Raw genomic sequence first — 23,744 nt, 5'->3', positions numbered from 1 at the left:
TTTTTTTTTTTTCCCAGCACAAACACTTGAAAAAGTCATATTCCTTAGCAGGGATGGCAATGCAAAATTCCCTTGTCTTTGAATCTGCTTTTCTTCCTCCTCAAGTACCATTTGAAAATAAAATAGGTAGAATGGGACTAACATGGTTTCGGTGTCAGCCTCAAATTGCTGCAAAATCGGCTTGCTGAAGCTGCTGCCAATTCAGAGCAGTATGTGTAACACAGTTACAGTTTGATTTTTGAAAAGCAAGAATAAAACTTTTATGTCCTTTCAGAACTTTGTAGTTTTGCTTTCCTTTTGGGGTATTTGACACACTTTCAAAGTAACCTTATTACTGGTTTTATCTCTTAGAAGTCTTTGTAAGTTACCTTTTTCATGAGACTTTTAGTGTGTTACTTTTGAAATGCACTTGAATACAAGTTTTTTGGTTGTTTCCACTGAAAGTACTCTAGATACAAGCTGTTCTGTTCAGGTTTAGGCATTGGAAAGTATCAAAAGTAAGGAATTTTTAAAAAGCTAAGGAAAATGAGGTTTATTCAAGCTAGGAAGTACAAATGTGTCAAAATGAGCATGGCATATAGAATGTGCAGAGACTCAATAGTAAACATAGTATTAGTTGAGTTGTTAATGCATTGTATTGATGTGTGGAAGTAGCACTACACTACTGTGGAACTGGCAAAATTATCCCCATGGTACAGAGGAGGATAATTCAAGACTTTAGAGTTTGAATTTAATTCATTGTGGTAATGAATTAAGAAAAGATCTCTCCTTCTTGTGCTAAAGTAGAACTTTAACCACTCAGTTTTTCTCAGTATATTCACTTCCAGACTGCCAGTGGATATAATCAGAATCATGAATGTAATAGTAGGCTAGATTTACAGTACAGGATAATGATATGGTAGTAACTGTGATTGCCATGTAAAATATTCAGAAGCTTGTGTATGTTGTTTTAATTGTTGAGAGATACAAAGGCATCAGGTCAAATCTGTATCTTTCCAGGAAAAAAATATAATAGATGAGATTATTTTTTTTTTAATACAGAAGGCCCATGTCCAAATTTTTGCTAAAACAGCAAACCACACTCCTCCACCTCCTCCTGCTTGGTAACTCAGCTGACTATTCTAACTTATTAAGGCATTTTTATATCTGTAAAGTGCAGGACTGATTTGACTGGATGCTTCTTTTGCTACAGGGTTGTCTTCTTACCAACCTAGTTGCTGTGGGATGCTCTGGTGTTGTGGCATTGTTCTGCATAGATTACCAGCAGCAGAGCTGCCAGAGCTACCCAGCTCCCCTAACCCTGTCAGCAGCTGCCCCTGGCCTGGCACACGGCTGGCAGTGCTCCCCATGGCCTGGCACAGGGCTGGCAGTGCCTCCATGGCCTGGCACAGGGCTGGCAGTGCCTCCATGGCCTGGCACGGGGCCTGGCAGTGTCTCCATGGCCTGGCACAGGGCTGGCAGTGCCTCCATGGCCCGGCACGGGGGCTGGCAGTGTCTCCATGGCCTGGCACAGGGCTGGCAGTGCCTCCATGGCCTGGCACGGGGGCTGGCAGTGCCTCCATGGCCTGGCACGGGGGCTGGCAGTGCCTCCATGGCCTGGCACAGGGCTGGCAGTGCTCCCCATGGCCTGGCACAGGGGCTGGCAGTGCCTCCATGGCCTGGCACAGGGCTGGCAGTGTCTCCATGGCCTGGCACAGGGGCTGGCAGTGCCCTCCATGGCCTGGCACAGGGGCTGGCAGTGCCTCCATGGCCTGGCACAGGGCTGGCAGTGCTCCCCATGGCCTGGCACGGGGGCTGGCAGTGCTCCCCATGGCCTGGCACGGGGGCTGGCAGTGCCTCCATGGCCTGGCACAGGGGCTGGCAGTGCCTCCATGGCCTGGCACGGGGGCTGGCAGTGCCCTCCATGGCCTGGCACAGGGCTGGCAGTGCCTCCATGGCCTGGCACGGGGGCTGGCAGTGCCTCCATGGCCTGGCACAGGGGCTGGCAGTGCTCCCCATGGCCTGGCACGGGGGCTGGCAGTGCCTCCATGGCCTGGCACAGGGCTGGCAGTGCCTCCATGGCCTGGCACGGGGGCTGGCAGTGCCTCCATGGCCTGGCACAGGGCTGGCAGTGCTCCCCATGGCCTGGCACAGGGGCTGGCAGTGCCTCCATGGCCTAGCACAGGGGCTGGCAGTGCCTCCATGGCCTGGCACAGGGGCTGGCAGTGCTCCCCATGGCCTGGCACGGGGGCTGGCAGTGCTCCCCATGGCCTGGCACAGGGCTGGCAGTGTCTCCATGGCCTGGCACAGGGGCTGGCAGTGCCCTCCATGGCCTGGCACAGGGGCTGGCAGTGCCTCCATGGCCTGGCACAGGGCTGGCAGTGCTCCCCATGGCCTGGCACGGGGGCTGGCAGTGCTCCCCATGGCCTGGCACGGGGGCTGGCAGTGCCTCCATGGCCTGGCACAGGGGCTGGCAGTGCCTCCATGGCCCGGCACAGGGGCTGGCAGTGTCTCCATGGCCTGGCACAGGGCTGGCAGTGCCTCCATGGCCTGGCACGGGGCCTGGCAGTGCCTCCATGGCCTGGCACGGGGCCTGGCAGTGCCTCCATGGCCTGGCACAGGGCTGGCAGTGCCCTCCATGGCCTGTCCCTCCTGCAGGGAGCTGGTTCAGGCTCCAGCCACAGGAGCATTCTGCCTATTTTATTTCCACTGCCTCTGGAGCAGTGGCCATGCAGCCCTGCCTGTGGCTCAGGGTTCTGCAGCTCTTCTCAGGCTCCCCTCCCAAAAAGGGAACTAATGCTAGAAGGAAAAATTAAATATCTTTCCCCTCACCCCAATCTTTATATAATCAAAAAAGCTCCAAAAAAGCCCCACCTGAAAAGCTTTAATTGTCTTTAGTGTTAATTATAGTGGTCTGAAATAGCTGTTATTTATTTTATCTGAAGCAATTAGATTTTAGAAGGGGAAAGGAGCTTTCCAACCTATCAGGAGGCCAGAAAGGTTAAATAACTGAGCTAGCAGGATTTTGAAGGCAGAGCATGATTACTTTGTGAGAAGAAAGAGATGGAAGTAATAAGTTGAAATGGAAAATAAGAAGGAGAGGAAGAGCAGGGTGAGAATACTTTACCAACTACCTTGTTGCAGCATATCATTTGGGGAACTAGATTAACTTCTGTATGCCAGTGTGCTTCTGCTGAATTGGTTTAATGGATTCAAAGATCAAAAGATCAAAAGATAATGTCTCTGTTTGGAGAGGGGCTAAAATTGGAGGAAGAAATTAGGGGGAAAAACATCCTTCTTTCCTAATGCTAACTAACAAATTTAGTTGGTGCACTGAAACAAAATCTGATCAAGGAAAAGGTGGACCCAGAGGGATGGCAAATAAGAACTATGCATATTTTTCTTTAAAGTAGAAAAGCTAGATAAAAGTATAAAAGAACAGTTAAGGGGCCGAGAGGGAAATCTGAGTTTTCTTCAACTTTAGTGTGAGTTAAAAAAAAGTGAGTGGGACTTAAATTAAGTGTGTTGTATTATTGCCTCTTAGGGGAACTAAAATCTAAAGGGTTTTTTCCTTTAACCTTCAAAAATGTGAAATTTAAACCGTTGTTTCCTGTAGAGTTTTGTATTGGAACAAGCCTTGGTTTTTGGGTATGTATTCTGAAAGAAATCTGCTGTCAGCACAGTGGTAAAATGGCCTGTAAGCATTGTGTTTGGTTTTATGCCTAATGGACAATAAAGTAGTTTCCTCAAGCTACTTGAAATACTCCTTGTAAACTAAAGTGTCCAGATCAATTTCTCATTCACATCTTATTAAAGCTCACTGAGGAAGTGGGAAAAGCATGGTTTTGATCAGAGCACTGTAGAAGCTAGTCATAAACTCTCTTAATCCTTAAGCTACTCCATAAAATTCCTGAGAAGAACCCTGGTGGGTTCCTGCTTTCAAAGACAGCTTCATCCCACCTGGATGAAGCCAAGCAGGGAGAGCAGTTCCACTCTCTGGTGGGAGCGCACTTGGGAAGTCAAGGGGAGACAATTGGAGTGTCTTGCTTTTCCCATGTTTATCTGACTCACAGTTTCCTAGTGGAATAGTAGAGTTGTTGAATCATTTGCATGAATAGCTGTCTGCATCCAAAATGACTTGTGCATGCTAGTCTGTTCTCTGTATGGTAATGACTGAATTTCTCTTGTGTAGTCGGTTCATGTTACATGACAGCCTTAAATGCCATGGTGGTGTGCTTGATCAAAACACATTTTTTTCCCCCCCCCTAAGGAAACACATGGTGTCACAGCTCTGAGAAGTCAGGAATTTCTTGTTGGTAGGTAGATGGCTGGGTGCTAGCTTTCAGCATCCCATTCTTGAGAGGAAGTTAAGCTGCTATCATTCTGTACCCCACTCTTTTCATAAATATATTTTAAACTTTTATGATCTCTTCTATCAAGTTGCATCTGCATGAGTAGGAGGCTCAAATCAATATTTACAGGGTCTGCTTTCATGCTTTATATATGCTGCTATATCAAGATACATGGTTGTGCATTTTGTAAGAAACTTACTCAAGGGAAGTGTTTATCTGATCAGCAATATCTGCTTTTTTAACAATGATAGGAGGATGCTTTGAGCACAGTTGTATAAGGAATGTGCTTTGGAGAAACTGTCAAATATGCTGGCCATTTTGTGACTTGAAAATTGTGTTTAACTGTGGAGAAAAGTGGCCATCACAACATGAAGCTTCCCTGGAGCAACAAGTGTGCTGCCAGTGGGGCAGTGCCACAAAAGTAAGTCATGTTTTCAAGACACAGGAGATGACAATGTTGGAGATGCTGTACCAGCTAATGGAAGGCTGTAAGCAGGATACAGGATAGATGGCAGAGATGTTATTCTGGCTGCACTAGTGAAAGAGTCAAAAAAAGGGGGTGGGGAAAAAGGTCCCCATCTGTGAAAATGAAAGCGTGTTAGCTGTTCCTAAAGCACATTTTTTGTGACTTTTGAGAAAATTAGCAGTCTCAGCCTGCTGGGTCTTAGTGGGCAAGTATCCTTGCATGTTGGTTGTCATGAACTCATGCTGGCTGTCCCTGCTGTTGGCAGCCTGGGTGGTGAAGAGTTGCTCTTGCCCCAGAGGTGAGCTCCTGACTGGCAGGGCAGGGTGACAGCCACAAGAGAAACCTTGCTCTGCCAGTGGTGCACTTTTTGCCTGCGTAGTCTGCTAGGCTGTTGATGTGATGTTACCTCAAAGCAGCAGACTCCTGTACCAATTTCAGAGGAAAAACAGGACTAATGGCCAAATTTCTACACCCTGTGTCTTTCATTAATTGTGAAAAATAGCAGTTTGCTTCTCCATCCTCCTGGCTTCACCATCTTTTTCATATAACTCACTGACTTTTACTTATGGCTTCTTGTCTCTAATAATTTCTTAATGAAGCAGACAATTATATTTTATTTTATCCTGTGTGAGCTGCTTCTCGTAATTTATTCTTGCTTCCCTCCACTCCATTTCCACTCCAGGCAAAAATTATTTCCAGTGAAAAAGGACTGGATGTGTGTCATTCCAGCACTATTGTAAAGGACCCTAGAGATTTTCTTGCATATCCTATTTTCACTATAGTGCATGCAAGGAAGGTCATATGGGGACTGTCCCCATTCCCCATCCCCTCATCAGTGGCCAGGAACAGATGTCTGTAGAAGAGAACACAAATAGACAGATAGGTGATGCTTTTCATGTGGGTGTTATAAAGATATTTGCCACTTCTCCCTCTGAGGTGTGACATGTCAGAAGCACGTTAACCTTTAAGAAGCAGATATTAACAGAGTCACATTGGGCCTGTGGGATGTATGGACCCCTTTACATCTTCCTCTCAAACTGTTTTGATGGGAATGTTGATTACAGACAAGGTAAACTTGTTTGTACTTCATTCATTAATAACAAACTGTAAACTGCCCTGCCTTCCCTCCCCTCCCCACAGGCAAGGCGCTTGAGGAGATGCCAGGCAATTAAAGTACTTAAGACAGTAATTACAGTCAAATATACAACAAAAATAAAATCACTGCACATGATTTTTTTTTATGCTTGGTTTTGTTCTGTGCTTTTATTAAACCGCAATTCTTGCCTCACGATTGAACAGGAATCTCTCAACTGGTAATACCAAAATGTTTGACAAGCTTTCTTTGGTTCATGTGGGTATTTAGCAAACTCTTTGATCATCTTCCTACTGAATGCATCACAGCTCAGATTCCTGCTTTTTAGATGTATCTTGCTATATAAAGCTGGTGTACCTCTGAACCTCAGTACCAATCAGTAGGGAGGTGATACCAATGCTATCTTGAAACTCTTCCTTTCTTACTTTTCTTGCTGGTTTTCATACTGTACAAGGAGTAGTATCTCTAGTTGTAGTGATGCTTAGGAGGAAAGGCTGAATTGGGCTGAGGTGTTCATTTATTTGGGCTTCAGATATTTGAATTGAACCTGATGCATTTTAAACTCCAGAAATAAGTGTCAACAGATTTGATTTGTGAACCTATTTACTGAGTTAGCATCCTCCAGTAGAGAGTTGTGGGTATGTCAGCTCAGTATTTTAAAGTGAAATTCTAAGGGACTTCAGCATTCCAGATAAAGTACACTTTAAAAAGACAGAAACTTAGCTGTAATGAGACCCAGCTGGTGTGCATAAACCTTTCACATTGTGTTACATAGTTAAGTTGGTAAGTAATGTATGGGGAAAAGTTCTGGTGGCTTATTCTTTTGTACTGGAGTTTTACGAGGCTGTATAGATGCTGTAAGTATTTAATGGGGGAAATGCAGGATTAAAAGCAAACAGCTGATGATGTATGGTACAGAAATGTCATAGAGCAAATGTGTAGCAGTATCCTTTCAGTAAATATGAGATGACTGAAACTTGACAGTGTTGACTTATGTTAAAATAGCTCTCATAAGAATAATTTCCAATTGATTGGTTTTATTAATGTGACTATTGCAGACTATGCTGTATGGCATCAGAGTGTAGATCCTCTCTGAGTAATGTTTTGACTGGTCTTTTTATTCAGTAAAATCTACATTGCTGTGGTATTCAAAGCAGAGGACAGGCTCATGGGCTCCTTACCATAACTTAACAACCTGTTCTCCTTTTAACAAACTGTAATTACAGAAACATAAACTACATCTTCATTTACTTCAACGGTAAGAGCATGGGAGAAGAATGTGGAAGGCATTCTTTGAGCCGCCATCAATTTACTTGCCTACCCTGCAGTTGTTTCATAAACATCCTAGAAAGCTCCTGAAAATACCGAATGTGGAATGTGCCAAAAGTGGTTAAAATGCAAAACTTTGTCCTCTGACAGACAAGCCCTGGCAAATCTGAGCTTGATATTACTGCCCTCGGCTGCCCTCCTCCTTTGTGGAAGGCTTTTGCTCCCTTGTGGAGTCAGCAAAAGGAACCGTGTGCCTGCACTTCAGCAGCTACAACAAACCTCGGTCAAGGGATTTGGGTTTTTTGGGTGCTGTCACTGTCACTGGTAACTTGAGTGGCCACGTTTATTCTGTGAACTGGAGAAGAGGAGGCAGGGGCATGCAGTCTGTTTTGCCAGCTGTGCTATGGGGGTGGTAGCCCTGGGGAGAGGAGTGGTTAAAAGAGTTGTCCGAAATTGCACAGCTATTTGCTGCATGATGATGTCTGAGCCCTCAGCTATCCTCATTTAAAGGCAATGGTCAGGGAGGTACCATAACATATTTAAAGCTTAGGTAGCTGCCCTTATGAAGAGTATAATTTACAATAATTGCCACTTTTAATAATGAACTGATCTATTTGAGATGGCTCAATGCCCACTAAACAGTTAAAATGACAACCTAATTTTAAGATGCTGTTACCAATGTGGGTATATTGACCTCGAGCTGTTCAGAGGGATATTGTGGGGTGATTCTTCCATGCAAAGGTATATATATTATGCTTAGGCACCCTTCTCCAAAAGGGAAGCTGAATTTAAAACTAGAAATAAATCTTCATTTTCTCAAGATTTATTCAATGAAAGGTGAAAGGAACATTTAGAACATGAGTGAATAATAAAAATCTTCTGGTTATGTTGGTTTGTATGTTCTTGTAAATCAGTCAGCAAGTTCCCAGTCATGACAACCACGTCCCGCACTCTGACATTGCAGCCACCGCAAAACTCAAGAGAGGGATGTAATCAACCCCTAATAAAAGTGGCAAACCAAACAAGCAGCATTAAAAAAGCCAAGGTGCTGTCTTACAGATTTCTGACTTAATTTTTTTGCAGGCTGTCAGTATGCCAACATATTCTTTAAAACCTCCCCCCTTTCCTCTGTGGGTCTTCACCTTGCTTCTTTCTCCTTGGTAAAGAAGCAAGCAAAAATTGCATAGTGGGACTTTGTGCAGGGAAAATGGGCTGAAGACCTTTAATAGCTTATACATAAGGATTTGACACGGCTCAATGTTTTGCGATCCTTGCCTTTAAGGAAATGCTCATGTAAAATATGGAAAAGAAATAGGTTGAAAGACAAAGCAGTGATAATGAGTGCTCCTCTGTTTCTCTCACTGCCCTGGGGGCTGAGATCCCCACTGCTCCTGGTGAAGCCAGCATGAGGAGTTGGGCTGCACTGCTGGGCATCAGCCCTGCCTCAGGATTTCCAGCATGGGTGAGCTCTGGCTATGCTGCACCATGCCACCCAGATGTCCTGGGTTAAAAAATGAGGATAAAAGAAGCATTGCTGCTCAGCAGCCTTGGATCCCTCGGCAGGGCTGTGCTTCTTGCCAGCCTCTCACTGTGTGCAGGACCTGTGGATAGCCAGCAGACCTGCCAAAGCATTGGGAGCAGTGGCTGAAGGTGATGCTAGGGATGACTGTGTGCCCAGCACCTTGTGTGCTTCCCCTGTGTGAATTGGCCTCGCTGGGAGTGAGACGTGAGCTTGCTTCAACCTCGGAATGGCTGATTCCAGTGCTCTGCCAGCCCCTGGCCAAAAGCTGGCCTGAGCCGACCCTGCCTGGCTCGAGATCTGGTGGGATCACAGTGCAGTGGGAATAAGAGGCACTTTGTTCTCCATTGCAGATACACTGTGATTAAACTTGGTAGTCATGAGGGCAGATTTACTGCTGTGCTCTCCCTGCTCTGCGTTGCACAACAGCTCAAACGCCCAGAGAGCGAGCGAATTTGATCCGTGTTTCCTAAGGATTGTGAAATTCTCCTTCTGTACAAATTTGCTGGCTGAATTTAAAGCGTGATTTATAAAAAGAGCCTTTCCTCTTAGAGTAAATGTGATTGCCCTTTCTGTAGGGCTGCAAGATAAATGTTCTTAGTCTTCAAGGGAACTTTTTTGGCATGCTATCCTTAACAAGATTTTGGCTCATCTTCCCTGCTTCACACTTTACTAACTTAAAGCTATTTAACTGAAATGCAAAAGAAAAATATTGTTTCTTCAGCACTTGGACTTGATAATGGTATACAAGAAACGCAGGGTAAGGCAGGCATTTGTTTTGGACTGTTCAGAGGCTTTAAAAAATCCTCCAGTCTGCTGTGGTTCTTAATTTTGGTCAGTTTCCTCTGACTGCCATTGCAAGTAGACTTTCTGTTGCTAATCTGCTGCCTGAAATACTCTTTGTTCAAGAAAGCAAGTCTCTTTCTGTTGTAATCAGGGCTAGGAATTCAGCTGCAGGGTCACTCTTTGTGCTGCAGAGTTCACTGACCATGTTTTGCTTCTGGCAGTCCTAGCTTTGGCCCCTTTACACAGATCAATGCCAGGCTAACCCCATTTATTGCTACTACTGAATCAAAACTCTGCTTCTCCTATTTAATTTAGCTCAAAATAGATGTAATGCAAACAAACGTCAGTGTGGAAAAAGGGGGAGAAGAAAAAACCATACTCAGGGTTTTTTTAAATTAAATATACACTAAATGGTGTCAGGCTGAAAGTGGGAAGAATTATTTGGCATTGTATCGTTAGAACCTTTCTAAAAATCAATCATCATCATTGATTCTAATTTGCATATGAGTATTAGAGTTTGTCTGCTTATCTTCCATTCCTTTGTTGTGTTTAAAACCATTTATAACGTAACTGCTACTGCTCAAGCTCAGCCATGCATTCACATTTCTTCAGGGTTTCTCAGTCCTAGATGAACCTCCTGGCTTGCTTCATTGTGCCTTCATGAGGTGAACCTCCATCCTTATTTCTGGATTCCACAGTGTCAGCATCATAGAAACTTCCAGACTTGCTTCTGGTTGAGCGAGGCTGCTGTTGGCAGGACTGTGTTATTCTCGGTGAAGCCACTTGATGCTGAGCACTTTGTAAGACTCATCACTCTGAGATGGGTTGAGAGGTTTTGTTGAAGCAAGCATGTGGCAGGCAAGACTCCTGTGGCTATCAAACCCTGTGAGTCTGATATAATTTTTTTCTGTGGCACACCTCAATGTGAGAAAGTGTTGGGCACCTCAGGACTTACTTGAATTTTATATGACAAGACCTTCATGGCATGGTTGGCATCCAGCCATCTTTCCTGGCCAGGGCTGGAGTTAGGAATTTCACTTGCCACACCTCATTCCATGCTGCCTTTCAAATATGTGGAATAAGGCACACTCATACCCTCACCCGTTGTTGATTTCTGGATTGAAGTTCTGTTCGTTGTGCAAGGCAGTGTGGGTGGAAATCATGAGGTCTGTTTTTAATGCTGAAAAACAAAATTTAGCCATTCATCCTTCCACTCTAGTCCCTTTCCCCATGGATAAACCTCTCCTCAAGCTATTCCCTTTTGGTTCTTCCACTCTAAGATGGTGTTCATCAGAAGTCAAGTGTCTAGTTCACTGTATTTGTAATGGGATGGAAGATAGCTGAGGCAATCTACAACTTTGGGATTGTTACTGAAGTTAAGTTCTCTTATGCTCTGCTGGGTGATCACCACAAGACTCCTGAACCCTTCCTGTTTGTTTCAAATGCTCCTTTTTTTCTGACATTACAAATCTTCTGTTCTTGAAGCCAAGCTTCTCAAATATTTTTTCTGGAGGAGAGACCTGTGAACTGAAATGTTTGGCATTTGGGAGGAGTGTGCTTTTGGTTTTGTTTTTTTCCCCCACTCTTGGCAATTTTATGCCTTCTCCTTCTTCTGTCTGCTCTTTCCTTTTCCTTGAAGGACTTTGTTGTTTCAAAAGGGGATTCTTTGGTTTCCTACTCCCATCATGTGCTCCTGTCTCTGTTGCACTCTGTCCTTGCCCTTTTCAGGAAAGCTAGTGCTTCAGCCTCTGCTTTCCTCCCTTTCCACACCTTTTCAGGAGAGAGCTGATGGTTTCCTCCACTGCTCCTGAGTGGCTAGCATGAAGTGAGACCCAAGCTGTCAGGCCTTCTTGATGTTTCCCTCAAATTTACCTAGTTCCAGAAAAAATCCTTCACAATTATCTCCTATACGTTATCTGAGATTGGTTTTTTAAAGACTCTGGATGTGTTGCCATGTACAGTTGTCCCTTTACCTGTCAATTTTTCCTCTTGTGAATGTTTCTTCCATTATTCAGGTCCCTATTGGAATGTGGTGGGTTTCTTGCAAATGGTTTAAAAAAATAATTTCATCATAGTTGATGGTTTTCTGAACCTGACCCCTTTCATACTTTTGATACTCAAAACTGTTCTTTTAATGAATTTTTAAAATATTTTTTGTCCCCAATCTTGTAGTCTTTATCCTTCTTTAAAGTTGTGTTTTCTGTATTGCGGAAGATAGGTTCAAAACTCTGTTTGGGCCTAGAGAGGCCCCTGATCAGCACGGTCTTACTGATTATTACCACTCAAAATTTTCAGTGAGTTTCTTTCCTCTAGTTTTGGTTAAATGAAGTCTTCGTCTTCCCCTGCTTCCCTACAAACACAACAAAAGATTTCTTCAAGTATTATTCTGAGTGAGGGTAAGTTCATCCAAAGCTCACTGCCTCAACAGCAATTTGAGTGAGCTGAGCTGAGCCTCCTGGCCACTGCCAGCTTCTCTGGGAGCCCCATTACAGGGCAGCCTGGCAGAGGAGACATTTATTTCACAGCCAAATGCCTCTTGCCCCTTGGTGGCTGCTCCAGCTGTGGCAGGCGACAGCCTGTGTCCAGGGTTGTCTCACTTAACTTCTGTGTGTTTTGAAAATAATGTACCTTTATTATGTTTATCTTTTGTTTTCTTGATGAAGCCGCTGTTTGCTGGTTTAAGTTTGAGGTGTCCCTTGGAATCATCTAAGGATGTGATTCTTCTCTGTGCAATGACATAGATAGGGTGACTCTTGGTGTATGCCAATGTTTTTATTTTCAATTTTTATTGACATGTCTTGTACATTAGAGGCAATAAAAGCTAGTAGCTAGAGAAAATGAGACAGGCATTTACCTTTGATTGATCAGCATGGGTTTTGCTGCTTCTTTAAACATTTTCATGTCCTTTTGTTGCCCAGCCACTGGTGTTTTGTGTTTTAGTAATGACCAGAGAAGTATTAACACAGACTTAGAAGCAGGCTATGCCATCCAAATGAGTGCATATTGTATATAATGTAGATTTCATCCATTCTTCTGAGGTAGTATGCATGGTCTGATTTGGTGTTGGATCAAGTAAAAGCCTTTTAATATAAAATTCAGAGTTTGCTGAGCTATTTAGCAGAGACTGAATAAGAGACAACTAAATAGTGGATTGCTGCTTCATGAGGTTGGCAGAGGCAATGATGGCTGCTGTTAGCATATAGCACAGGGTTATATAGATTTGGGGTTAATCACCCCTGTGGGTAAAAAATGCTAAAATTAGCTGCCAAATGGATGTTTTTATCATATAAGCTACAAGGACTACTTGGGGAAATCCCTACGGGTCTAAAAACAATAACCAAAATTGTATTTCTTAGCCATGGATCTTTGGGTATCTTTTACGTATAATGGAATCAAATGAACCAGATCTAAAATATGCTTTGTTCATGTGCCATATGGTCGTTGTGTTGCCAAGCACTCTTTTTGCCTGCCAGAGCAGACTCCTGCGTTCTCCTTTCCTTGAATCCTGCCCTTCACACTAACAAAACAGAACTGCTACTTGACCCTCATAGGGAACGGTGGGCATATGACTTTCTCTGTTCCTCCCTGAATACATTTCCAGCATTAAAGAAAACTCCAAACACCAGAAAAGAGGCAAAGTGAAATGAAAAACCGTCATGTGTTACTGCATTGAAGGAGCCTTTTGAATTTACTCACAGCTGTATTTAGCTTAGTTTGGGATTTCAGCATCTTCCTACCAGCCACCCAGAAACATACCTGCTTCTGTAAGGGATTTAAACTCAAAGGTGGACAGATTTTGGAGCAGGGCGGGGGTAGAGAAGTGTCTGGGTCACCAGTGGGTTTGAGTGCAGGTTTCATGTGCCACATGCATAGCCCATTCCCAGAGCTCTGGGGAGAAGCCCCCATTGCTGTGTGCTGCCTTGTGTATGTTTTTAGCAGGGGGCTGTTTCCTGCCCCCATGCAGTGACACCCTTGTGGTGTTATGCTGCCTGTCCCAAGGTATTAAGTAACCCACAGGCATTTTGAAATCGTTAATCATAATACGATTCCTCTCACGATAATGTTTGGGGTTTTTCGTTCTCCTGCTTGTTATGAAATCTGTAGGCTGATAATTTTAATGGGAGTTACAAGAGGAGAGGAAAAATTCCCAGCTAGCCCTGGAAAAGCATGGGAGAGGCGGGTAAATGCTCCCTATTGCAGCCCATCTTGACAAGAACCTCCAAAAAGCCTGTCATCTCAGTAAGTTCAACTCTCACCCTTTCCTTGCACTGTTCTCCCTCTTGGCAGTCTCTGTCCCTCCAGTGGGGTTTTGATAAATTATCATTTAGTGAGACTGGGGCATTGCTTTGCTAAGTTCAGCTTCAGAGACTTGTTGGAAGGGGAATAGATGAGAAAGAAAGAAAGAAAGAAAACTGAGTGACACAGGGGTCCTGAAGGTCAGGGTTTTTTGCTCATGGTGTTTCATTGATCTCAGAGTGAGGAATGTATAATTTAATATTACAATTTCACACCCTATTTCTAATTCTCTATGAGACTGAGCTGTGACTTTCAAAATTGTGGTTGTGTTTACATCTTTATCATAAATTAGATAATTACAAATGTGTGGCTTCAAAGCACTTTCATGCCTTTTTCCTGCAGTCAGGTTATAGATGAAACTGTTTTACTGGCTACTGCCATAATTACCAAATGGACTCAATGTCTTCAAAATTGCAATTCCAGCTGAGAATATTTTATTACTGGTGGCTTCAAGAAACATCTGGAGAGTGCTTAGAGCTCTTGTGTATTACGTTTCAAATGTGTGGTTCTATCAGATCCTTTTGTCCCTTACCTTTTTCCTCTTAATATGGCCAGGAGACCCAGTAAAGAGTTTCTTGTATTTTTCTTAAGTGTGGTAAAGGTGATTCTAGATACAAAATTCTTCAGGTAGTCCACAAGTGGGGGTGTTTTTTTGTTTTCATGTTTGGTCTGAAGTAGATATCTTCTCTAGATGGGTCAGTGCTGTTTCTTTCTGCTCCTAGGCAAATTAATAAACCAAATTTAAAAGTGCAAAGGAAAGCAGGCAGCTGGCTGATTCAAAGGGAGAGGCTATGTTTTTCATCACCACCCTTTCAAAGCCTCTCTGAATCAAAAGAACCATTGGATTGCGAAGGCAAGACCTATGCCACACCAGAAGCTCCCAGTTCAGCAATTTTCCCAGGGTAAAATTATAACTCATGTTTCCTCAGCACAGGCTGTAACTGGCAGCGTTCCTTCTACTTCTAAGGGTGAAATCGCTGGGGGGAGAACAGACATCTAATGTGCCTCTGGAAGTTTTACAATGGGTGTTAGCCTCCCTTTGTGGAAAGGTAGATGTTCTTCTGGAACATACCCAAGGGCAGGTGCTATTCAAACTGGAGTGTAAACTGACTTCAAATAAGGCAGTACAGGCTTCTTTTTGTTCAGTTTGTGAGTCAAATCTAAAGAAGAGAAACCCATTTCTCAAATTCTGGCAATTCATGACAATCTTCCAGTTATCCCACTGAAGTCTACATTTTTATGGGTCTTTGAAATCTTCAGATACAACTACAATTCAAGACATTAATCTTTATTCATGTACTGCTGATAGGATCTTACCTTGCAAACAAAACAGATTTTAACAATGCTTGTTTTTTAGTGTTACTTCTCACCAGAAGATTATTGGACAGATTGCAAATTTGGTCCAAGAAGATGTAACCATTTGGTTTCTTTCCCACTTAAATCTTGACACCATTTGTGAGGATTTGTTTGACTTAGCATTCAAATATATCAGCATGGTTCTGGCAAAGAGAAGTCCTTTCCTTCTAAACCCAGGAGGGAGTGTTTGTTGTTGTTTCTCCCTTTTCCTTTTGTGAAGACTCTTGCAAAATACATGTAGAGTGCCTGCTAGAAGTGGATAAAAGGCAACAGCGCTTGAGTGAAAAGTCTGACTAAAAATTACATTATTAATAAATCTCAACCTACAAGTAGTCTACTTGGGAACAGTTGAAAGATGGATTGCAGTGTTCAGAGTTCCCCTGTTTGTTCCCATAGCTGTTCCTGGCCCAAACCCCGTGTGTGTGTATGTGGTGAAGGTGGCTGTCACATTCCTGCCTTCCCTGGTGCAGGAGATGAGCTGGCAGATGCTGCTTCCCTCTCAGAGGCACTGGGAGCTGTTGACTGCTCTGTGCTGGGCTATTCCCTGGGACTGGGGAGAGCTGACTGAGTGGCTGTCTCTTGCAGGGAGGAGCTGTAGGCTCTGAATGGAGCCCCAGAGCATTCAGGTATGTTGTCTGCAAAGTAGCTGGCATGCCAAACCTCTTGCAGCAGGGATGAAGTGGTCCAAGATATTTGGATCTGTGCTTCTCGCTGGAATGAGTGAAGCCTTGTATGGTGGGGAAGTAGCCTGTGATCTCTGCCCTTTGCAAAAGGTGGAGCTCCCTTTGTGTGTGCTTGCTTTCCTATGAAGTACAAGTAAATTCACGTTTTCTCTGCTACCTGAGGTTTGATAGAGGTACGAGAAGAAAAGCGACCTATTTTCCAGGTTTAAAGGAAAGTAAATGAAACTGTCCTCAGGGCAGCAGAAGCAAAGACTTTAGTATCAAGCTGTAGTGTTTGGGCAGGGCTGCCAGGCTGCTGAAGGCTCTTCAGACCTGGAAGCCTTTCCCAGGGACTGTTCATCTTTTAATAGTGTTTCAGTGTTTCCTCCTTTTTTTTTTTTTTTTTTTTTAAGTGTCCACAATGTCTGCAGTCATTCTGTGCTCAGACAAGGGAGCACTTCATGCTTAATGGCTTGTTTCTGCAGTATCTGATGGGATACTTGTCCCTCTTGCAAGTGAGAATAAAGAAATTTGAGTGAAGGTGACTGGAGCACTGCATTGTGTACACTACACTGCATTGTGTACCTCATGAAATATTTTGAACTGGTCATGTCCAGCTCAGGTGGCACAGCTCAGGAGTTACACTTTCATTCCTAACTTGGTTTCATTGCTAATTTGAGTAGATGCTGGTGCAGAACAGACAAGCCCTTGGTGGAGCCAGTGGCCTGAAATGCCAGCTGTCCAGCCTGCCCCTATCATAGGACACCCGTAGCAGCGTCATAGCAAGTCTGTTACCTTTGGTCCCATGTCCTGCTGCATCTAAACACTGTGTCCTCCAGCCTGGTTAAGGGATGTTTTTGCCTGCTGCATCCTGGGGTGAGCACCCTGTGATTAGAGTGTCAGGTGGGCAGTGGTGTGCTGTGCACTAACTGGGAGCAGCTTTCAAATCCGGTTTTGCTTGTAAATTAAATGGGCGCTTTTGCTGAGTGAGAATTGAATCGGCACCTCTAAAGGCTGTAGAAGTTCTTCCATTGTGAAAGCCCAAGTGTTTGTGTTTGGGGGTAGTGAATCTGGGCTAGACCCCCAAGTTTCATTTGTTTTTTTTTTAATAATACAGTGGGTTGCATGTATTCCAAAGATCCTGCTTCTATTAGAGGCTTCAGTCAGATTCTGTGCTGGCCATGTTTGCCACTTGCTTGACCCAAGCACAGCAAGTGTGCAAATCAGCCACCTCCTACAGAAGGGCTGTGCTTTGACCCAGGGAAGAAATGGGTAGGCAGTGCAGAAGAACCTGGATGTAATAAATGACAACATTTGGGCTGACCTCAGCACTACTCACCCAAACAAGCAAGGGGCTGAGTTAATATTCCATAAAGAGTGCAAACTTATAAAATATTTTGAGGGAGGTATTAAACTTTTGTCTGCAGTTTCGAGGCTTAGGGAGGTTTTCAGAGAACTTCATAAGCACTTGAGAAGATACATCCTGCCTCTGTAAATTTTGCCAGGTTTTTGGACTCGCCTTAACTGCTGTACTGGTGTAGGCACAGGCCCTCATTTGACTTCTGCCATTATCCATGATTTTTTTTTCTCCACCTAAAGATTTTTCTTAAGGGCTCAATGACAAGTTTCTGATGAAAGTGTGGTTAGAGCTGTTCTGCTCAAGCTGGTTGTGTGCTATAGACTTGGCTCCTGGGCTCTGGAATTATCAAGGTGCCTCCAAGCTCTTGTCCAAGGGTGGTTTTTAACTGTCCTGCGTTTCCAGGTAGGCAGCTTTCTCCACCCAGCACAATCAAATACCTCACTTCCTTCAACCCTTTGCCTTGCATTTGGTTCTCTGCACCTGTGTCATTTATTCTAGGTCCTGGTCAGCTCTGAAATCCCAGCAAGGCTCATTTTCCCAAGGAAATGCCACCACACCTCTCCAGCGCTTGCAGCACTTAGCATGTGTATGTGCTCTGCAGTGCCAGCATCTCCAGGAGGAGAAGGCTGAAAGCAGCCAGAATTTGGGATGTGCTGCAAGGGACCCCTGTCTTGAGGGGCCAGATCAGCGCTTCCCTCCAGGGACAGTGACTCTGGGACAAGGAGAATGTACCAGTTAAAATTGTCCCATCAGGTAAGTGCTCCAGTCACCCCTGCTGTGGCCACTCTGGTGTGACCAGAGGTGTATTTATCACCTTTGTAGGCTTGAGCAATTGGACTATTTCAGGATACAGAGAGGACAGCCCAATACTGTTCCTGACACCTTCAGGAAAGAGTTTCAGCCAAGGTTTTTGTTTCACAATGAACTATACCCCACACTCTGGCTATGAAGGACCCTTCTGGGTATCTCTGTCCCCTCTCTCAGGTGGTCTTGTGACACCCCCCTTTCTAAAATGCATTGCTGCTTGTATTTCTGCAAATAATACTGAGTGCCCCAAGCATGGCACTTGTGGTGTGAGGAGTGAGCAGCTGCTTGGCATAGTAGATCTTCTGCAATTCAGTGGCTCAGCATATCCAGAAAACCTTCCTGCTTTTCAAGCTCTCCATTGTATTTGACAGTCTTGCATAGGATAATTTGACCTTCTGTTGTATATTGACAGACATTCAGGGTTTAAAATGAAGCTTTAGAGATTTAGAATAATAAATCTAGCACTACTATTGAGTCTCAGTGGACCTGGTGTGTCTTAGCTTACTGTGGCATTGAATTGCAGCTGATTGTGTTTTGGGCCTGTTTCTCGTGTGACGCTCAAACACAATTGTTCTGGAGCTTTGCCTTATAAACATAATTCCTAATGTTCAGAGTCAGCAATCCTAAACCTTGCAGCTGTGAGAGAAAGGGCAGTTGTATTATATTGATGAAAGGCAAAGCATGACTGTGCAGTCGGCATATTTTTGCTGGGGAAAACAATGGGCTGTTTCTTTGTTTTGCAGACCCAGTGGCAGCAGTAAAGCCCAACCATGTCCTCAGGGAGCTACCAACCATTGGTGTCAGGGTGAAGAAGCAGAAGAAAAGGATGGATGTGCTTACATGTAAAGACTTTTTGACAAAGATCTGAGCAATTTCTTTGTGCTTCTGGGCTCTTCAGAATGAAGGTGAAGAGAAAGCGCCATGATGGCATGCACACCTTGAGATCAAAATGCAGTTTGCATGCTCTGTGTGGTGCACTCAGTCATCTCTGACCACCTTGAGGGCTCTGTCTGAGGGGCCAGCACAGCTGGTGTCTTCTGTAGATGCTGAGTACCAGAGCCACAGCTAGAGAATTTGGTGTGAGGACATCACCAGCCCATAGAGGTACCCAGGGTGCGATTTTCCCCTGCCAGCAGGATAAGCTCCTGGGTTTCTTGGACATGTAGCTTTGTATCTCTGCCTGCTTGCTACACCTTCCAAAAGTGCTGTTTGTACTATAGTGATACTGTTTATGTTGAATAAATACTTTCTCCAGCCTCTTTGTTGTGGCAACTCTTTTTGCTGAATTCAAAAAAGGGGGCGGGGGTACTTGTCTAAGCATTGTGGTGAGACCTGATGATGATGATTTTTTTAATCTTTAATGAAATGTTTGTTTTGAAAAAGTGCATCTTCAAAATGGGGACACTTGTGCAGGAGCCAAATCCAAGAGCGGTCCTAATGTTCCTGGTTTGGATGAGGTTCTCGAGCTGCACTTTCCCCCATCCCACAGGCACCCCAGAGATCAGCCTGCTGTTTATTTTAGAGTGCAGGCACACATATGTCCCTGACACTTGAGTGATTTCTGCTCTGTGTTGGAGGAGAAGGGATTTGACACCAGCTTCTGAAGTTTGTTTGCTGTTTGGATTCATTCCCCATGCAGTGGGATATATGTGTTCAGACTCTTCTGCTGGATGTGGCTGATGTGGATGTGTTAACTGCTGTTTGCAGTTGTTCCTGGGCACCAAGCTTTTGTGAGGAGAAGCATCTGTCTCATGTCTCTCTGTTGTGTAAAAAGGATAATGAACACAGACTGACTTGATACTTTAGAATAAACTACTGCATGATTTTTTGTTCTAATGTCTATAACAGTTAAGCTTACCCTCACCTCCCTCAAAACTCCAAGGGAGTTAGAAATGTGTAAATTTGAGTTTCTCAGCAGTAATTGCTGGGGCTTTGACAGGGAATACATACACTACTGAGTAGCATATACACTTCTGGTTGGGCTGGGCTGGCTTACAGGGAAGGCATTGGCTAAAATAATTCCAGCCAGCAGTGTCTTGACCTGCAAACTAAAATAATCCACACAGTCTGGTGAGTCAGGCAGGCAGTTTGTGCTTGAATGTCGGTCCTTCTGTGCCTGAACTGAGCTTAGCTTGGCTTGTCTTGTGGTGGCATGGTTTTTGTCAATGTTTCTGTCTTAAGAGGGAAACCAGGATGACTTTACTCAAGACCACAGGGTGTAAATAACACTTAGGACACCAGTGCTAATATTTTAAGGGGAGGAGTAAGCCTCCCATCTCTTTGATTTTTGTACACTTAGCACATTGTAGTGACTCATGTTCCTCAGATATCTCCTTTTCCTTCCACTTGCTGCCAGAACATTGACATGGTTCCTGTGTTATTGTCGTTTGGTAGTCCAGTTGCACGAGTGCACATCTCAGCGCTGCAGCTACTGTGGTTTGCTTCAATCCAGGTGTAAAGACTTACTCTTCAACAATGTTTTTGAGAGGAATTAGGGAGAAGATGGTATAGAAGAAAAGGCAGGAAGAAGAGAAGGGATTTGTAAGCTCCATGATCCTTGGCCCCCTTTGATAGGAAAGCTTCTAAATTGTACGGATTTTTGTAAATTCCAGGAGGAGCAGTTAAAGCAGGGCTGCTTTTCCTTTTGTTGAGCCTCCAGGAGGGCTTGCCTAGAGCAGAAAATGTGAAGCAGATTCAGATATACTCTAAAGACCTGTGCCTGTGAGCTGCTTGTTGTGGAAAGGCTCCTTCAAATATCAACAATGAAGTAGAGGAGCCCCAAACTGTCCTAAGAGCAGTGCTTTTGTGTGCTAAACCAAAACTGAAAAGTTTTAGACAACTTAATGGCCTTTAGCCTACCTAGCACACAGATTTTGGCACTTTTGATTACATAGTTTCACTCATTCTGAGTGAAAGTGGGAACTAATTTTTATGAAAAGTTGTTGGAGGATCATCTGGATAATAATGATAAATGTTTTACAGGGTATTTGAAGTATTTTGGTCCATGGAACTGCTATAAAGCTGTATTTTCTGTTCTTACTTAATTTTTTTGTGGGATAAATAATAAAATGTTTGAGAAGGAAAGTTATGAGGGGTCAGCCTGTTGGCAGCTCAGGAGGGTCAGTGCCCATCCAGCCAGTGCAGGTGCTTTGTGCCCCACTCATGAACAAAGCTGATGCAGTTCCCAAGGCAGACAGCAACCTCTGTGATCTCCTGTGTGGGAATGGCTGTGGCTGAGCTCCGAACCCGTTCCTGGGCTCATGTCTCACCTGCCTGACACCAAGAAAGGTTTCTGAAGAGCTTTTTGATTCCTTTCATTGTCAGCTGCTCCAGATAGCTTGCTGGAGCCCATTGAGTTTAGTTTCCCTGACTCCTTTCTCTCCACCTGTAATTCTTGCTAAGGAATTGTATTTGTAATCACATTAGGTGGTGGAAGCTTAGCTTACCAGCAGTGCTTTGTTTTAATTACTTTTTTCCAAAGCTTGTTCACTTCCACATTTGCAGTAATCCAACTCAAGCCATATATTTCTTCAGAGACTGTTTGCCCCTGTGTTATCCTTTCCATAGCTGAGCAATACAGTGATTTAACTAATGTAGTTATATAACTCTGATCTGTTAAATGCTGTACCCATTGGATGGTGATCTTCTGTGCTCTGACAGTGCTATTGAGTTGTACCACATTGAAAAAATGGGATTTTTTTATGGACTTGCTTCTCTGAATCCCATTTTTGCTTTTGTTTCTCAGGGGCAACTTCAGTAGAAATACAATTGTTTGATTTCAAAGTATCTCCAAAATGGTACTGAACTGTTTTTATGCAGGGAAATGTGCTTTGTGGGCTGAGACTGGAGCAAGGTTAGCATTATTGTGCTTAATATCAGCCACTGAGAAGAAGAACTTTTGTTTCATGAGGCACAATAAACACAGGTAACTTGAAGAGGAAATGTTGAAAAGGAGGAGGATGAAATAAAAGAGCAAAAGGTTTTACTATAAAGCGTTTTTATTTCTTGGGAGTTTTAGTAGGTAAACTGTGTAAACGGCAGCTTGGTTATGACTTGGGTTTGGAAACTGGTTCCCTTTTCTTATGCTTTGTGGGTTCTTTTGCCTTTTAAAATGCCCACGGTCCTCCAACCTATCTCCCATCCTGGCAGTGATGTTTATACTATACATTCTTCTACTGTTTTGTGCAGCCAGTGCTATCACAGCTACACTGAATGAGGCTCCAGCCTAACTACAATATTAACCCTGCAAATCTGTTCATTTTCTCTCGAGCAGCCCCAGGCAGGGTATACAGGAGAATGTGTCCAATTGAAAAACTGTGACAGACTCGGTGGTGGTGCTGCACTGTGCGAAATTGCAAGAGAGCTATGTTTTTGCTGCCAGAGAGGATCCTATGAAGGGACATGCTGTTGTCTGTCTCATACAAGTTACAGAATTTGGTTTTTGTTTTAGTCTCAACTTTCATTGATAATGTTATCTTCATTTTTGCCAAACTGTCTGCTTTTAAGCACTGAAATGTGTTCCTCAGACCTGCTGCTTTCCTCCTGCTTGCTAATCATCCAACGCATGCTCTCCCCACCCGTAGTTTGTATCAATCCTTGACTTCTTACTTTCACCTTTGTAGTTGTTGTTTTTAATTTTTTCTTCATTATTTTACTAAATACCGCTCTGCAGATCAGTAGCATCTTGGGTGGTGGTTGTACCACATAGCATTTGTAGCAGACATTAGTTTTGCATAGCGTGTGTACCTTATTTTGTCTGGACTTGTCTTCTTTGCGCTGCAGGCACCTCCTCCAGCAATTGTAGTGATTAAGCCTGGTATTTCTGCAGATTTATATTAACTTCTGCTTATAAAGAAAGAGAAGAAACCCAACCCTTCCCTCCCCCCAACATCTAAACTAGATGTTTTTCTTCATTCCCTTAGTTTTTATCAGTATTAGACCGAAGCTTGCTTTTGCTTATGAAGAAAATTAGTTAAGTACCTTGTGGTTTATAGATGCCTTCTGTTACACACTACTGGGATTTATTGTGCAACGTCGGCCTGTAAATCATTTCAGCCAGACGATTACCTGGCTCACGTTGCCTTTGTGATGTGAGCCCTTGAACAGCCATGGAAAATGGAGAAACGCTGGTTTTTGGGGGCGGCGGGCTGGGCTGGTGCGAGCGCCCGTGACTCTCTGATGGCCGCGGTGAGCTTTGCTGAGGTTGGCTGCCTGGCTCCGAGGAGATGTTTACAAGGAATCCATTACTCTGCGCAGCTGAAAGACGGTGTTGAAAGAACAAAGGGAGTTTTGTGATGAAGTGTATCTGACTTCTCGCTGCTTTGCTTACCTTTTAAATGTAAAACTCGGTCATTTGCAAGGGCTTTTAGTTCTCAGGGCATCCCTATAAGATTCCACCCCGCGCGGAGCTGTCCTTCAGTCGAAAGCGGCGTTGTCTCAAAACCGCTCTCGAGAACGCATTTCTATTTTAATCCCCAACTTTGCCTGCCGCCTGCCTTCCTGGCTCCAGCTCACCGCCCTGCCCTGCCCTGCCCTGCCCTGCCCCGCCCGCAGCGCGCAGGCGGCCGCCGCTCGCTCCTCTCCGCTCCGCTCCGCTCCGCGCTGCTGCTGCTACAGCTGCAGCGCTCCCAAAGTTGGTTCATCCGCGGAGCATCGGCTCCGCTCCGCGCCGCTGCTGCGCGCCCATTGCCGCGGCTCAAAGTTGGCTCATCGGCGGAGCATCGGCTCCGCTCCGCGCTGCTCAGCGCTCCCAAAGTTGGTTTGGTTTCATCGGCGGAGCATCGGCTCCGCGCCGCGCAC

At 44.3% G+C, this 23,744-nt stretch overlaps 1 protein-coding gene across 2 annotated transcripts in view; it reads left to right on the top strand.

The window, feature by feature from the left end:
- The window catches only part of KCTD1 (potassium channel tetramerization domain containing 1), a 69,689-nt gene that overhangs the window by 11,482 nt on the left and 34,463 nt on the right, over window positions 1-23,744 (top strand). The gene's annotated exons all lie outside the window — the stretch shown is intronic.

This window comes from Ammospiza nelsoni, chromosome 1, assembly GCF_027579445.1.
Source record: "Ammospiza nelsoni isolate bAmmNel1 chromosome 1, bAmmNel1.pri, whole genome shotgun sequence".
Lineage (NCBI taxonomy): Eukaryota > Metazoa > Chordata > Aves > Passeriformes > Passerellidae > Ammospiza > Ammospiza nelsoni.
This window is presented reverse-complemented; position numbering and strand designations above follow the sequence as displayed.